At 42.5% G+C, this 18,095-nt stretch overlaps 1 protein-coding gene across 9 annotated transcripts in view; it reads right to left on the bottom strand.

Annotated features, from left to right (window-relative positions):
• Positions 1-18,095, bottom strand: part of LOC149323490 (SID1 transmembrane family member 1-like) — a 78,449-nt gene that overhangs the window by 56,123 nt on the left and 4,231 nt on the right. The window lies entirely within an intron of this gene.

Here is an 18,095-nt window from a genome sequence, read left to right as displayed (position 1 = left end):
CTAGTAGATTGAGACAAAGAACCTCCTTGGATCCAAAGCTGTACAGCAGTCTCACTGGCTATCCCCTCTTGTGTCCCCAGCCAAACTTCCCCATCCATATATCTCAGGGATATCCTGATCCAATCACTGTTTTTGTCATATTAAAATGTATGCCATTAGCCAGTCCAGAATCCCATTTGTTGATTCTTGTGAAAAGACATTCAGCAAATATAATGGATTTTGGTTCAGATTAATGGGGAATCTAAGGGGAATTACAGAAAACAATTCAGGACTCTCCAGGGTAAAAGGACTTTTAAAGCAGATAACAGAGTTCATGGGATCCCACATACTATGAAATTACGTGAAAGTTACTGGCGCCACCCAGGGGCTGACGTAAATAACATATTCCTACTAAATGTGCTCAGAGAATTTCAGGTGTCAGTTCATGTGAGATGACACACTTTAATTACTCAATTTTCTACAGTGAGAAGGGAAATAACATTTCCTGCCCACTTGGAGGAATGGAAAGAAAATCAGAAGATTTTACACCATGATGGGCAGGTATGATGGATTGTCCACTTTCACAAGACCCTTGCGGGGCTCATGCGGTCAAAACAATAACAGTTTCTATTATCTTGTACCTTTTACAGCCAGAACTGGCCTGCATGTCAGGCTGCTCCAAAAGGTTTTACGTCAAAATGTTGTCAGAAGATATGTATGTCTGAATGTATCTTTATCAGTTGCTGAGTCCCTGTCAATTGTCATTAAGACCAGAGAGATAGAAGTTATCAAAAATTGGCCAGAATACTGGTATCAGAAGAGCACAGGATATTGTATCATAAAAGCAATTTAATCATATTGTATTAATAGGGGGGAGTCTAACAAATGTATAATTATGGCCTGTTACAGACTGCCAAAATAAAGCTGCTTCGGGTCTCTTTGGAGGTATGCTGTTTAAATGATGCATGCATCCTAAGAATCCGGAAGCTGCACCAAAGCTGCCCTCCAGTGCTTAGGAATGGAGTGTGGCTTTGGCGCGACCTCCGGACTCTTAGGACCCATGCATCATTTAAGTAGCATACCTCCAAAGAGATCCGAAACAGCTTTATTTTGGCAGTCTGTAACAGGCCTATATTTCTCTTAACATCCTTTGATTTTATATTTACATGTGTAGTGTATTTTATTCACCTATATTCTACATTTATATTTTTAATTTTTATTTTTCTGTATTCAGTATTGTAATCTTGCTGCTTGCACTGTAAAATAAAGTAACTAACTACTGTGCTTATAATTCATGAGTAGTTGCTATACAAAAGCCATTTGTCAAGTCAGTGCTGATATGTTTGAATGCTGACCACAAATGAAATTGAGTGGATACCTCAAAAATGAATTGCAGGATTTGGAGTGATCTAGTGATAATTTTTGGAATGACTTGTCACTGTTGATGAAACACGGTTACATCACTATGATCTGGAGACCAAACAATAGTCCTTGCAGTGGCGGCATTCAGGTTCTCCACAGCCAAAGAAATTCAAGACTCATGGGTCAGCAGGAAAGGTCAGGGCCATAGTTGTTGTTTTTTTTTGGGGGGGGGGGGGATAAGGAAGGTATTTTGATGACTGACTGTCTTCAGAAGGGCCAAAAAGTTAAAGCAGAAGGTTACTCTAACTTGCTGCACCAATTAAAAGAGGCACTGAAGGAAAAACGGTGAGCAAAGCTGAGGAAAGGTGTTCTCTCTTTTCCAACTGCTCACTCGTCTGGCAAGATGATGGATGTTTTGAAGAACTTGAAGCACACAGACCATCCGCCCTACTCACCAGATCTTCCTCCATCTGACTGCCTCCTGTTTCCAAACATTAAAAAGTGTTTGGAAGGAAACAGTGGAAGCTGCACTGGAAGAGTGGTGCCATGCACCGGAAAAAGTAATGGTGTGCACCGCTGCAGGCACGAGTCCCATTGTCTTTAATGGTGCTCAAGCATACATGGAATTTCCCTTATGCGGGGGTGGGTCCAGAACAGGTCCTCGCATAAGGGAAGAGACCACTGTACTAAAGTTAAGATTGCCCGTGGTATCGTATTTCCCATTATGATGTATGGTTCTGAAAGCGGGAGACTGGAGAAAGCTGATAGGAGTGGAGAAATGTGGTGCTGGAGTTCTGTAGATATTGTGGAATGTTAAAAAGACCAAAAAAAGAGAAAGGTTCATAAAGCAAATCAAGCCTGAACTCTCCCTAGAAGCCAAAATGATCAAACTTAGGCTTTTGTACTTTGGCCATATCATGAGAAGACAGGACTCACTAGAAAAGACAATAATGCTTGAAAAGGTAGAAGATAAGGAAAAGAGGAAGACTGCATTCCAGATGGATAGACTCAGTCACGGAAGCCACAATGGCGGCCCTGAGTCTGCAAGACCTGAGCAGGGTTGTGGATGATAGGGTGACCTAGAGGTCTTTCATTTATGCGATCACCAAAGGTTGAAGTCAACTTGATGGCAGTTATCAACAAAACTGGCAGTTTGTTCAGGCTAACTGTTGAATGCAAGGAACATCCCCTTCTCCACAAAATGCAATTATAACAAGTCCTCTTACATATTTAGTAGATTAAACAGTTGCATGCTTTAAGATCACTACGACTGCATACTTTAAGATCATTAATCCTTTGCCCAAGGGAAAGAACTAACGAATGGATATGGTCACTGAATCTCTCTTCCCACACAGTACATTTCCACAATTAGTTTTCACCTCCTTACAAGAAATCTGTGATATATCCGATTGAAACAGGCTAAAAAAGGACTTCATTCATACACGTGTTTAGGATTATCTGGTATGGATCAGTCTCCACCAGCTGATTTTTGCAATGTTTTACTGAAAACATTACTGATACCTTTCCTAGTATTTGAGTGTGAAAGCTTTGAAGCCTTTTGGGGGGAAAAATTACCTTTCTGTGTCTTTAGTTTTTAAAAAAATAGCACAGGGGCAGGGCATGACATGATTATATGGAGGGGCTGAAGGCAAGGACAAGAAATTTGAGCAAGATCTAGGAGTGGATATTGCAAGATGAGCCAGTACAAGGAAATGAAGAGGAAGGATGATGAGAGAGCCAATAATTTTGCCAACAGAGTGCTGAATATGCATGCAGACGGACCAAGGTGAGACAGTAAAAGACCTGAGATAAGGATGAAGCAGTCAAGGCGAGAGATTACCAGGGCATGGATTGGATTTTTCATTGAGCCAACAGAGAGGAAGAGCCTATATTTGAAATCTGGGAGACAGTGGAGCCAAAAGCTTTGTGTCTTGGTTCACCATGATGGAATGTTGGAAATATCTATGGGCAAGGATAAAGGAAGAAAATAAGGTAGCAAGATGAGAAGTGTCATACAAGTCATGCTGAGGCTGAGGCAAGGAAAAGGTATCTAAGCAGCAATATCAGACAGGTGCTTAATCTGTTTCTATCTACTGAAGAAGCTACAAAACAGGGCTTGGAGGTGGGTGGCTTCAAGTGGAAAATCAGCTCAGGCCCATGATGAGAGGGGTCTGCAGAGCTGATTTTCTTTGGCGGTTTACAGACCGCCCAAAAAGGGCGGTCTGCCGCCGCCTCCATTTCTGCCGCTGGGAAGCCTCAGCCACCAAACAGGGAGGCTTCCCGGCGGCGGAAAAAGAAGCCGCAAAAAGCGGCTTCTTTTTGCATCGCGCTTGCAACGCATGAGTGCACAAATGGTGCACTCGTGACATCGCAAGAGCAGGGGGACGTGCGGACGCTAAGCGTCCGGCACGTAAAAATGGTGGCGCCCATGTGTATAGGGGTGAGGCCGGTATGAACGCTACGTCCTCAGCCAACCCCTAGCATGTGATGGGGACGTATTAAAGGCCTGTCTTGAATGGGTCTTTGAGTGAAAGTGGTAGTTTCAACATCCATTTTAAAGCTGATTAACACAATATGCCATTTGGCTCTGCACCTAAGAGCCATTGGGAAAGGCCTTCATCTTTCTTGTACTTTACCTGGGGCTAAATGAGAGGTGATTTAATTGCAATCTTCCTACCCCCTACCCCTCAACTGTTCCAGGTCTCTCCATTTTTTATTATTATTATTATTATTATTATTATTATTAAGTGTATAATCTGCTTGAAATCCTACCTACCTCTGGCGGAGCATAAAGTGATAACTTGCAGGTGAGCACCCATGAGAAGGAGCTCTCCTATGACACACCCATGGCTTATCTGTAGGCATTTGATCTGAAGGTTAGAGCTAAAATTCAATACAATCCAGCAGAGATTATGAAGCTAGGGGAAAAACTCTGGGCAAGGAGGTACTCGATGCCTCCTTATACAACATTCAAATTTTTTTATACCGTTATGACTTCTGGTTACACCAGCACAAGGATTCTGGTCTCTCTGTGCAGGTACTTGTTCAACTCTTTTGTTGCTTTCAAATATAATCTTTATGTAAGAGTTGCAGAATCTCTACTGGGGTTGGGATGGGAATTGGTATGTTTGTAATTTTATGGGCACAATTGCCCGGTACATGAACAGCTTCTGCCGCAAACCTGGAAAACCAGTTTTTTCTTTACGCACTTCTGGTTAAAAAAAAAGTTTGTTCAAACAGAAGTTGGAAACTATTCTTACCCAGTGACACTAGTCTCAAATAAGTTTACATTTATTGACAATCTTTGACTATTTTTCCCATTCCTTGGAAACATACAATTTTTCTATAGACCTCACAGCAGTCAGCAGTGATTAAGTGTTTTGTGTCCTTTTAATTTCTTCATGTTGATAGTACATGTCTGAATTTTTAACATAAGATTGTTACTCTCGATCCACAATGCAAATATTTGTACAGCTTTGCTCGAACAGCCTATCAGATTGGGCTGTATTTCAGAGTAACTAGCTATAGAAAAGCAAGTTTAATTTGTACATAGACCATTTAATGCAGTTTTACATAACATAACGTACTTTTTTTAAAAACTGCTTTGTAAGGGTTTGACTTTTGATATACAGAAAGATGCTCTGCAATAATCGACTGTGGCAAGAGCAACAACTCCCCCTTTATGACAAAACAGGTCTGGCAACAATAGAGGAATGTACATCTTTCTGACACGTCGTCTGAAAAGTTATTTTTGATAATGTCTGAATTAGGAACACTATCTAACACCTGGGCACTACTTATAGTGGTATGCTCATTCTAGGCTATTTAAGGTAAAAATGGCAGGAGTAATGATGTTGATGATTAAGTAAAATACAAAATTCAAAACAGACATTAGAAATACCTTTATTGGTCCACTCAGAAGGTACAAAAACATTACCCTGCATAACCATCTACAGGTGCAGGTCTTACATATGTTGTTGTTGCTGTGGTCCAATCTGAAACTCTGCACTGTTGTCTCCACACATCCAGCTGGAACTGCTCTGGCTCTTGAGGGAGAGGAAATGCAGTCACCTATGCAAGACTTAATCAATCCCTCCTGCAATAAATCTTTCCTTGAATTTCCACTTTTATTTAGATTGTAAACCTGAGAGTAGGGAACTCTCAAATTAACCATTCGCAAGCTGCTATCAGAGCCCTTTTGGCTGAAGGGTAGGTTATAAATAGGGATGCCATATCCTGCCTGGGGGCAGGACTTTCCCGTTTTTTTGCTGGTTGGGAAGGTCCCATCCCAGTTTTACTCCTTGCCTGGGTTTGCCCCGGGTTGGGTTGGTTGCTGCTGCAGCAGCCACTCCTGCAGCTGCCGCCACTACTGGCGGCGGCATGGCCTCCGCCACCCGCCGGCACAGCCTTCGCAGCCACCCGGCAGCACTTCTGCTTTGTGCCGTTGTTCTGCACTCAAAGTCTAGAGATGCATTCATCGACTTATTGTTATGTGGCTTCCCTTCCAAGATATGGCAAACCTAAGGCAAATTTATCATGGTGTTTTCTTGGCCAGATTTCAGAGGAGGCTCATTACCTTCGCCTGAAGCTGAGAGAGCGCAACTTGCCCAAGGTCACCCTGTGGGTTTCCATGGCTAAGTCGGGATTCAAACCTTCATCTCCAGAGTCATAACCCAGAGCTCAAACCGTTACGCCACTCTGGCTCTCAGAATAATGATGATTATTATTATTTTTCTAGCGTAGAGGGAGATATAGTTTTACAATATCATTGGCCTCTTCTGCAAAAGAACACTGGTGCCTAACAAAACTATAACAAAAGCACTAAAATGTATAAATATAAAAATTTTAAAAAACACTAATTGTATTGTTTTAAAATGTTATTGTTTTAAACTCATTGTCCCCTACCTTGCGTCCCTATATTGGGAGAAAGGTGGAATGTAAGTAAATAAGATAATAATTATTATTTCTACCGTGTAGAGGGATATGTCGTTTTCACAGGTCATTGGCCTCCTCTTCCCAAGAGTGCTGGTGCTTCCCAAAACTACAAATTCCAGGAAGGCTGATGTAGGATGGAGCCATGGCAGTTGAAGGTCCAAAACACACGGCAGAAATAATGCAGTTTGACACCACTTTAACTGCCATGGCTCAGTGCTATGGAATTCTGGAAGTTGGGTTTGAGAGTTTGCCTGGCATAGTTTCTTCAGGGGGGGGTGTACCTTTACCGTCCCCTGATTGCTGAGAGAGAATGACTTTCCCCAGGGTTTTGCAAGGTTTCTTCAGAGAGGGGTTGCCATTGCATCCTCTGAGGCCGAGAGAGAATGACTTTCCCCAGGGTTTTGCAAGGTTTCTTCAGAGAGGGGTTGCCATTGCATCCTCTGAGGCTGAGAGAGAATGATATATTTTTGATTGTCCTACATTTTGGGGTAACTTTTGTCCTACAATTTGTCCTAGATTTTGTCCTACATTTTTCTATGTTTTGTCCCAGTTTGATAGTAGTGAATTATGGCAACCCTAGTTATAAATAATGGAATGAATAAATACATGCATAGGAGCTGTCTGCATGAACCGAAAGGCCTGTGTCCCCCCTAGCCTTATGTCGTCCATGTTTGGATGTTGCAGGCCAATACACTTGGGCCAGGATAGGGGTGGATCCAGTGGATCCAGCCCAATCCTGGAATAATTGGGGCTTAACATGGGTTAAACAGACCCCCAGTTTGCCATGGAGTTTCCTTGCGTGCCCCTTACCTAACTCTCCCATAGCTACTATTGAAAAGACTCCCGTTACCATGGTTGTTGTGGAAGCAGGATGTTTGGCCACATGAGTGCAGGCAGGAGCCCTGTTTCTATATCAAACATGGTAACAGGGGTCTTTTCAGTAGCAGCAATGGGAGAGTAAGGTAAAGGGCAGTACCAGTACCAGGTCTGTGGCACAGGGGTGGATGGGCATGTAAAAACCCGCTTGTCCCCATGCCAGCCCAGGGACTGATCTGGGTTAGACCCCAGGCTAGGAAAGCACACGCCAAGCCCATGGTTTTTTATAGTGTCTGCTCAGGGTCATTGTTCCTCTCCCTGCAAACTTTGTACCATAGTCCTGGATAGAGCTATGTAGTTCCTATTCATGATGAATAGGACTACAGTGGAACCTCGGGATACGAAATACCCGGGTTACGAATTTTTCGGGACCCGAAAAAAACCCATAGGAAATTATTGATCCGGGTTACGAAAGTTTTTTCGGGTCCCGAAAAAACTTTTGGTGCTTTTCGGCGCGATTTTACACCAAATCGCGGCTTTTCCCCATTAGCGGCTATGGGGATTCGGCTTGCGAAAGCCGTTCGGGTTACGAAAGCGGCCGCGGAACAAATTAATTTCGTAACCCGAGGCTCTACTGTACTATATGGGACTTCCTTCTAGTGCCCATACAGGAGCCAGTGTGATGTGATGGAAATCCAGATTCTAGTCCGCAATGAAATTAGGGATCTGGAGATGTTTAGCCTGGAAAAGAGATGGTTAAGAGGTGATATGATAGCCCTGTTTAAATATTTGAAGGGATGTCATATTGAGGAGGGAGCAAGCTTGTTTTCTGCTGCTCCAGAGACTAGAACACAGAACAATGGATGCAAGCTACAGGAAAAGATATTTCACCTCAACATTAGGAGGAACTTTCTGACACTGTAAGGGCTGTTCGACAGTGAAACATACTTCCTTGGAGAGTGGTGGAGCCTCATGCTTTGGAGGTCTTTAAGCAGAGGCTGGATGACCATCTGTCGGGGATGCTTTGACTGAGAGGTCCTGCATGGCAGAATGGGGTTGGACTGGATGACCCTTGTGGTCTCTTCCAACTCTATGATTCTATGATGCTATGATTCTAGTCTATGATTCTATTAAATTCACTGGCTTACGATTTTGTGCTAGTCATGCCCTCTCAGTCTGTCCTACAGAGCAGGGTTGAAGATAAAATGGGGAGATGTGTTATGCACACCACCTTAAATTCATTAGAGGAAAGGTGGGATATAAAAGTAACATATATTATTAGCAGTTTTATTGGAAGGGCACCTGTGCTATTGTTGAGGGAGGGACTGATTCATATCCAAGTTCCCTCAGTGCCATCCTATTTGTTCCCTCATTTCTAAACATTACATAATACTTCTTTTGCATTCAAATCCAGCACAGAATAGGTAAAGAGTTAGTGCAGGAACACCTGGCAGAGCTAAATGAATCCAAGTCTTCAGGGCCAGATGAACTACAGCCAAGAGTATTAAAAGAACTGGCAGAAGTCATCTCAGAGCCATGTTTAGTTGATAGATGTATATATTTTTATTGGGATTAGCACAGTTAATGAATGAATGAATACCTGTGGTCACAGACATTATTCTTTAATGACAATGGGTTGATGGCTCTTAACTGGCTTGTTAATTTGTACAGGAATGCCAGAGATAATCACCCATTGCTCCATTTGCTAATTTGTTAATTTTTTAATTAGCTTGATTGATTTTTAGAGCTTTTATGCATCCTGGGCATAAAATACTGTTTGAAAACACTGACGTTCTGGACCATGCCAACCACAACCATGTCAGGATGCACAGGGAAGCCATTGAAATCCACAAACACCTGGACAATTTCAACCGGAAAGAAGAAACCCTTAAAGTGAACAAAATTTGGCTACCAGTCCTGAGGAATAGCAAAATAAGGACTCAGCAAATGCAAATGGGAAACCATTCAGAGTCAGGGGCTTTTCCAGCAGACAATGATCACCAATTAGCAGACATTAATCCTCATTTGCATTAGCCTCCCAGCCTGAGGCCTGCCATCAGCAACAGAACAATACACATGCAAATCACTTCTGCATTCCCAGGCTCACACAGTATATATACACCCAACTTTTTCCAGGCAAAGCATTCTCTGAGGATGCCAGCCACAGATGCTGGCGAAACGTCAGAAAGAAACTCTGCTAAAACATGGCCACATAGCCCGAAAAACCCATAAAAAACTATTAAACGTTTTGTGTTCTTGTGTTCTTTTCAACATCACACTACTATCCTGTTTTACGTTTACTCAAAAGAAAAACTCCCCCCCACCGCACAATCCCTTTTTAAAAAATATATATTTCATTTGGCATTCAATTGAGCTATTTCTTTGCAGTTTTCTTTCTTCAGACATTCTTTATACCTTTGCTATCCACAGCATGTCTGACCTGTGTTTAAGTAAGTAATTTTGATTAACAATTTTTCATTTTCCTCATGTAGAAGAATAATAAACCCAGTTCTGGCAGTATTATTTGATGCCTAGAAAATATCTTGCCACAATTGCAGTGTGTGGGCACAACTACCACATCAGCAGATTGGTGCCCACTCACTTCCATCCTCACCAACCTTTGGCATTTGTGTATTTGTATATATAACTTGCCTTCAGCAGCTTTAACCACCAGAAATATTTTGTTTTGATGGAATTCTCCCCAACTTTGGCTAAGACAGACCACAAAGAAGCCACACTTCGTATTTTGTTTCATAAGGTTGAAGGTATCATCATTTTCAGAACTTGCTCCCATATTTGTTTAAGATCATCAGATTTATCATAGTAGATACTCATATGAATGCCATATACAGTATTTTACTTACTTTTCAAGCTATTTCACTTTTTATATGTTAAAAAAAGTAGTCTTGAATTGGGTCAAAGTTCTCTCACTTTGTTTTTGAATCTTAGATGTAGATGAAAAATAAATAATTTACTTTAGCTGAAACCAGTTGGACACAACTCCTGGCAAGGTTTCTTTCATCTTAATCAAAATAGCTTAGGACAGTGTACATGTTCCCTTTATAGGCCTTTTATTCAGGGTCTCAATTTACCCTACATTCAGAAAAGGCATTTCAAAAGTTCTAGGTCAATTTTCCACTTGGAAGGGATCAAATACTAGCTGACCCCTGAGTCACTGCAAAGCAAGTTCAGCCTGCTTTCCCTTTGCTAAAAACACACAGTTCAAAAAAACTGTCTTGCACTCATGGGAAAAACACATTGGGTTATCGGAAGCAAGCAGTTTAACTTCAGTTTCCCTGGTAAGAAGACTAGTGATGAGGGACAATGTATAAAAGAGAAAAACAATCTACTCTCTAAATAGTCTAAAACTGACCATCTAAAATTCCCTTCTGCATGCGCATAGGGCTTAATAAGCCACCAAGCTCCCAGAAAGAGAATAAGGAGTTCAAGGCTGAGCAGTAGGGGATACCAATCCTTCACTGTTTTCTGATTATGTGTCCAGTAACTGACACTAACTGATCCCCATTTTTATTCTCTGTCTCTCTCTTCCCACTCCCACCCCCCATGAGAAGAAGGCTCCACTTCCAGCCTCATTCCTCCCTCCCAATGAGGTGTCAGCACACCTTGGCATTATAGAGTGCTACAGCCTCCCCTGCATCCTTCTCCCCCTCTTAAGGTATCATGACACCATGGGATTGTACTGGAAGGGGCTAGCTTTTCCACCCAAAGAACACACCTCCTGGCAGGGTGACCAGATTCTCCTTTTCCTGGACATGCCCTACATTTCAACCTTCTGTCTGGGAAGATCTCCAAAATATTCTCTATTTTGAGCCATCAAACCTGTTCTTGTGTCATCTGGTGCCTCGATAGCAACAGCACCCATATTTCAACACCATAGTGAACGAAGCACTCCGTAAGTGGTTTACAATGTGTAAACCAATCCCAACAAGCTGGATGCTTATTTTACCAACCTACAAAAGAATGGAAGACTGAGTGGACCTTCGAGTCCTCCTCTAGGATCGAACTTACAATGCTATGGCTGGCATTTAACTACTGAGCTACCAGGGCTCCCTTCAGTAGGCAAGCAAAAGGTAGCTCAATAGATTTAGGTTTGCTGCTGCAAAGAGCTTGTTAGTTTTCGCCAAGCAAAAAAAATGACCAAAATGTTTAGCCTACAACAGTGATGGTGAACCTTTTAGAGGCCGAGTGCCCAAACTGCAACCCAAAACTCACTTACTTATTGCAAAGTGCCGTGTCCCTCTGCCTTTCTATTAACAAACTCTGGCAAACTCTGTGCTGGGGTGATGGCACATGTGCCCACAGAGAGGGCTCTGAGTGCCACCTCTGGCACACGTGTGCCATAGGTTCGCCATCATTGGCCTACAACAATACACCCTAATCACTACAGAAAAACTGTTGCCTTCATTGGAGAGACAAAGGAAAAGGGACAGTGTCAGCAAGATTGCAGGCTGAGAAGACACTGACTTGAGTGGCACAGTCCCAGCATATAAAGAGAAGGGAAGGGGCCATGTGGTTGTTTTGTTCATGTGTGTTGTTGTTTTTTGATGGAGGTGTGGAAAGGAAAGGAAGCAGATCATGGGGTGGCGAAAGTGTGTGATTTGGATTGATGTTGATGTTATTGTTGTTGTTATTATTATTATATTTATTTGTATTCTGCTCTTTTCCCAGATCTGGGACTCGGAGCGGGTTGAGGAAGAAGCAGGGGGATGAAAGATCAAATGGGAAAACTACAAACGAAAGGAATACATCAAAGGTTGGTGAAGTCAAGGCTTTGTTTCTAGTAAAGTGCAATTTTAAGCCTTTGTATTGCTCAGAGTTCTATAAGTATATTACAAGCCAGCAAAGCATTTTAACTATGGCCCCTTACAGACTGGCCAAAATAAAGCTGCTTCGAGTCATTTTGGAGGTATGCTGTTTCAATGATGCATGCGTCCTAAGAGGCCGGAAGCCACGCCAAAGCCATGCTCCAGTCCTAAGGACTAGAGCACAGATTTGGCACAGCTTCTGGACTCTTAGGACGCATGCATCATTGAAACAGCATACCTCCAAAGTGACCCGAAGCAGCTTTATTTTGACCTGTCTGTATGGGACCAAAGTTAAATTTATCAGAAAAATATGGTTGCGTACATAATAAAATACATTATACACAATATAGCTGTAAATAAACCAAGCAAAATGAATTTAAATTTCTATGAGTGTTTTTAGCTTTTATTTGGTAATGCCCTATATTCTTCTTGAATGCCCTACATTTTGCGGTGCCTTTTCCTCCTTTGCAGTCCGGACATCTGGTCACCCTGCCACCTTGCCATCAAATGTAGCATAATAGCACAATTCACGTTTCACACAGGAAATCAGAGTTTGACAGAAGCAGGAAAGGAGGTAAATAAGATTTTTTAAAATAGATTTTAAAACCCTCTCCCACACAACAATAAGAGAAGAGCAATTGTGTCAGATGCGGTATTATACAAATAAATTCTGCTTTACTTCCTCATGCGATATGCTCCTTAACTCTGAGCAAACATACGTAATACTGCATTGTTGATTAACTTCATCAGTGTAATTACTGGGCACATTGTGAGCAAATGATACTGAATGGGATTGCTTTTTAAATGTGCATTTAACTCATGTTCACAGGTAACAGTACCAATATAAATCAGGAGAAGAAAGAAGATGACTGAACTTATTTATTATGAATAAATGACTCAGATGATGAAAGTTGCAGATTTGTATTATTTTTATGCCCAAGGTACAAGGAAAATGTGATACGTTTTCATAAGCATGCAATCCACGACGTCAACTTGGGCAAACCACACTCTCTCAGCCTCAGAGGATGGCAATAGCAAACCCACGCTGAAGAAACTTGCCAAGAAAACCCCTTAGGGTTGCCACAAGTCAGAAACAACATAAAGGCACACAACAAGAAGAAATTTCGTAAAAAGTAAAATAGTAAAATACTTAATTCTATCAGTATTTATCAGTTTTAAAGTATGCTTAATGGAAAATTACTTACGAATCCTTTGGGCTTCCTAGCTATCACAATGTACCACTTTGTGAATCAGACACCTGTGACTTCAGATGAAAAGGACTTTCTACAAATAAACTGATATTCCTGGGTTTATTGCAAACAGAGCAGATCTGTTCAAAAGTTTGCTAAATACTCTTGGGATGCAAAAAGCACTGCCCCATTTAAACCAATCATCAAAATCATACAGTACTTTAAAAATTAGGCCTGAGCTATGTTTCCATTCAACACATCACAAAACAGCAGCAAGGGAAAAACAACTGCCTTAGGTGAAAGGTAAGTAGATAGATCCACTTAATGACGCAGCACAGGCTATTATTGCCTTTTAAAATTTGCTGTGAATGAGGAAGCGCTTGTTTCAAATCTCACCATGTCCCCACTAAAAGACCTTAGGCAATCATCAAGGCAGCCACATACCATCCCACCCTCCACGTGCAACTCTCTTGCAGCTCTATTGCAGAAGAAGAAAAACACAGCAGCAACCCAGGGCCTATGTTTAAAAACAGACTAAATACCTCCTCCTTGGCAAGTTAGATAACTGGAAAGGTGTACTAATGCAGTGGGGCAAAAAAGTATTTAGTCATTCACCAATTGTGCACGTTCTCCCACTTAAAAAGATGAGAGGGGCCTGTAATTGACATCATAGGTAGACCTCAACTATGAGAGACAAAATGAGAAAACAAATCCAGACAATCACTTTGTCTTGATTTGGAAAGAATTTATTTGCAAATTATGGTGGAAAATAAGTATTTGGTCAATAACAAAAGTTCATCTCAATACTTTGTTATATATCCTTTGTTGGCAATGACAGAGGTCAAACGTTTCCTGTAAGTCTTCACAAGGTTGGCACACACTGTTGCTGGTATGTTGGTCCATTCCTCCATGCAGATCTCCTCTAGAGTAGTGATGTTTTGGGGCTGTTGCTGGGCAACACGGACTTTCAACTCTCTCCTAAGGTTTTCTATGGGGTTGAGATCTGGAGACTGCCTAGGCCACTCCAGGACCTTGAAATGCTTCTTACGAAGTCACTCCTTCATTGCTCGGGCGGTGTGCTTGGGATCGTTGTCATGCTGAAAGTCCCAGCCACGTTTCATCTTCAATGCCCTTGCTGATGGAAGGAGGTTTGCACTCAAAATCTCACAAGACATGGCCCCATTCATTCTTTCCTGTACACAGATCAGTTGTCCTGGTCCCTTTGCAGAGAAACAGCCCTAAAGCATGATGTTGCCACCCCCATGCTTCACAGTAGGTATGGTGGTCTTTGGATGCAACTCAGCATTCTCTCTCTTCCAAACACGACGAGTTGTATTTCTACCAAACAGTTCTACTTTGGTTTCATCTGACATTCTCCCAATACTCTTCTGGATCATCCACATGCTCTCTAGCAAACTTCAGACGGGCCTGGACATGTACTGACTTAAGCAGGGGGACACGTCTGGCACTGCAGGATCTGAGTCCCTGGCGGCATAGTGTGTTACTGCGGTAGCCTTTGTTATGTTGGTCCCAGCTCTCCACAGGTCATTCACTAGGTCCCCCCGTGTGGTTCTGGGATTTTTGCCGACCGTCCTTGTGATCATTTTGACCCCACGGGTGAGATCTTGCATGGAGCCCCAGATCAAGGGTGATTATCAGTGGTCTTGTATGTCTTCCATTTTCTAATTATTGCTCCCACATTTGATTTCTTCACACCAAGTGCTCGCCTATTGCAGATTCAGTCTTCCCAGCCTGGTGCAGGTTTGGTTTTGTTTCTGGTGTCCTTCAACAGCTCTTTGGTCTTCACCATAGTGGAGCTTGGAGTGTGACTGTTTGAGGTTGTGGACAGGTGTCTTTTATACTGATAACAGGTTCAAACAGGTGCCATGAATATAGGTAATGAGTGGAGGACAGAGTAGCCTCTTAAAGAAGAAGGTCTGTGAGAGCCAGAAATCTTGCTTGTTTGTTGGTGACCAAATACTTATTTTCCACCATAATTTGCAAATAAATTCTTTCCAAATCAGACAATGTGACTGTCTGGATTTGTTTTCTCATTTTGTCTCTCATAGTGGAGGTCTACCTATGATGTCAATTACAGGCCCCTCTCATCTTTTTAAGTGGGAGAACTTGCACAATTGGTGGCTGACTAAATACTTTTTTGCCCCACTGTACATAAAACAATTAGGCATAGTTTTCATGTCAAGATCAGTATTGTTTCAGTTTTCGCTCTCTTTTAATTACAGCTTGTCACTATATTATTATTATTATTATTATTATTATTATCATCATTATTATATCTTTATTCTGCCTTTCTCCCAAAGTGGGATCCAAGGTGGCTAACAACACATATAAAACTCATTAAAACACTATAGTTGAAGGGTTTTTAAAATCAGCACTAAGTCCATCAAGTACATAGTGAGCCAAGTTTGTATTGAGACACACCTTTTCTTTCTTTCCAAGTGGGACTATGGCGGGGTACAGACCGCCGATTTGCGGCGGTCTGCCGCCGCCGCCAGTAGGTCCGCGGGGGAGCCGGAGCCTTCAGACGGCCCGACTCCCGCGCGAACCGAAAAAGAAGCTCCAAAATGGAGCTTCTTTTACCGTCGCGTTTGCGACGTAGCGAGGCGCCAGGGGCGCGCTCGCTACGTCACAAGCGGCGCGACGCGTACGGACGCTCAGCGTCTGATACGCAAAGATGGCGGCGCCCATGTGAAAGGGGCGCCGCCATCTTGTACGTATAGAATACGTACTAGGGTTAGGGGGGTGCGGAAGCACCGCCCCTTCCTAACCCTAGTACGTATTCTATACGTACTAAATGGCGGTGTGTATCCCGCCTATATCTACCTGTTCGCCTTAATCCCACACCCACCCCTCTTCCCTGATTAAAAAGGAAAAATTAAAAACTGGGGGGGGGGGTGCTCAAATTTAGCACAATTCAGATGCTGAGCCCCCAATGCCTTCTCTCCACTTCGGAGCAGCCTTTTGACATACCTGCTTTCCCAGCAACTGAGAGGAAAAGGCTGCAGGAGGGCAGGTTTGCAAGGGAGCCCCGTCCTGCAAGGGGCAGACAGTATATACAAAGTGGTTGACATATTATTTAAATGTAATATATCACTAAGATCAATACCTACTTGTACCCATCCTATGGGGTCTTGCCCTTCAGAGCCAGGAGTTGGCTCAAGAGGAGGTGATTTTCTTCATGATTCTAGTGAGGACCGTTATTTTCACAAGACCTCCCTATACACCAGGGAACTGGCAGATCACAATCCAACCAGCGTCAGCATCAGCATTAAAAACACAACTACAGCACTTCAGTGACACCTGCCTTCTTCCTCTGTTGCCAGTTCCAGCATTATAAAACCCTTTCAAGTATACATTTAAATAATAATGCAAATTAAATGAAAATGGCCAGTCTTCATGGATGGTTTGTGTGAGTGAAGTCAAACACGGCTAAACATTTTGCTGTGGGGTGGTATGAGAACTAAATGTATATATGTAGGGGTGTGCCTTCAAGTCTCCTCTCAACCTATACAGATGTCACTCCTAAAGACACAAACTGTTAGGAATGAAGCCAGAGTAGGAGCACTGTCATAATCTGGTTAAGTTATTCCGGACTTCTGGGAAGAAATGGTTAAGACAAAATAGCAAAATGGCAAAAGCAGTGGGCCTTGTTGAGAAAGGTACTGAAACTGACCAACAGAACTTTGTTAAAGTACATCATCCTTTCTAAAATGAATGTTATGGAAGGTGAGGCTTGCTTGCCAGCTGCAAGACCAACCCACAGGAAAACCATCTTGGGAGGAGCAGTGACAAAAGGATTTCCCTGACTCAAAATAGCAGAGGAGGAGGAGGTGGCAGCCCAGTTTGTTCTGTGTGAGTCAACTGCCTTCAGGAGCCGTTCCCTTCTCCACCATAAGGCAGGTATACAAATCTATCACTTTGGGCAGTTCCAATGGGCTCTCAACATTTCCTGGGCTTCAAGGAACATAGAAAAAACACAAATAAAAAGCACTATTTTTTAACCTGAGAGAACACCTCTCTAGTAATCTCTAAATCCTCCAGCCCAACTCTATGGTCAACATCTACCAGAAATTGACCACAGAATCATGCTGGAGGACCTACAGATGTCTAAAGAAACATTTTATCTAATCATCTCTAAGTCCTCCTAAGTTGTTCCTCATAGGACATGGCTTCCAGACCCTTCACCATTTTGGTTGCCCTCCTCTGGGCATGCTCCAGTTTCTCAACATCCTTTTTGAATTGTGGCACCCAGAACCAGACACAATATTCTAGGTGAGACCTGACCAAGGCAGAATAGAGTGGCACTATTACTTCCCTTGATCTAGACACTATACAGTGCGCCCTTTGTTTATGCGGGGGATCCGTTCTGGACTCCCCCACATAAAACAAATAACATCTATTCTTGAGCCCCATTTAAATGAATGGGGCTTGTGCATGCGATGGTGCGGCGGTGCGCACATGCCATGGGTGCGCACCCCATTTATCCCTATGGGAAACACCGCCCCTTGCTTCCCACATGGCTTTCAGCATATGCTGAAAGCCATGTAAAGCGCACCTGCATATGACGCGGGTGCACTGTACTTCTGTTGATGCAGCCTAGAATTGCATTAGCCTTTTTAGCAGCTGCATCACATTGTTGACTCATGTTCAACTTATGGTCTACAAGGACTCCTAGTAGATCCTTTCACACATAGTCTCCTTAAGCCAAGTGTCCTCCATTCTATATCTATGCATTTCATTTTTTTGTTTGTTTTTTGCTCTAAGTGCAATACCTTACATTTCTCTGTTCTCTGAAATTTATTTTGTTAGCTTTGGCCCTGATTTCTAGTCTATTCAGGTCATTTTGAATTTTGATCCTGTCCTCTGGGGTATTAGCTGTTCCTCCTAATTTGGTGTCAACTGCAAATTTGATAAGCATTCCCCCTATTCTTTCATCTAAGTCATTGATAAAGATGTTGAATAGCAC

This window comes from Sceloporus occidentalis, unplaced genomic scaffold (assembly GCF_023333645.1).
Source record: "Sceloporus occidentalis isolate IW3139 unplaced genomic scaffold, rSceOcc1.0.p SCAF_1, whole genome shotgun sequence".
Classification (NCBI taxonomy): Eukaryota; Metazoa; Chordata; class Lepidosauria; order Squamata; family Phrynosomatidae; genus Sceloporus; species Sceloporus occidentalis.
This window is presented reverse-complemented; position numbering and strand designations above follow the sequence as displayed.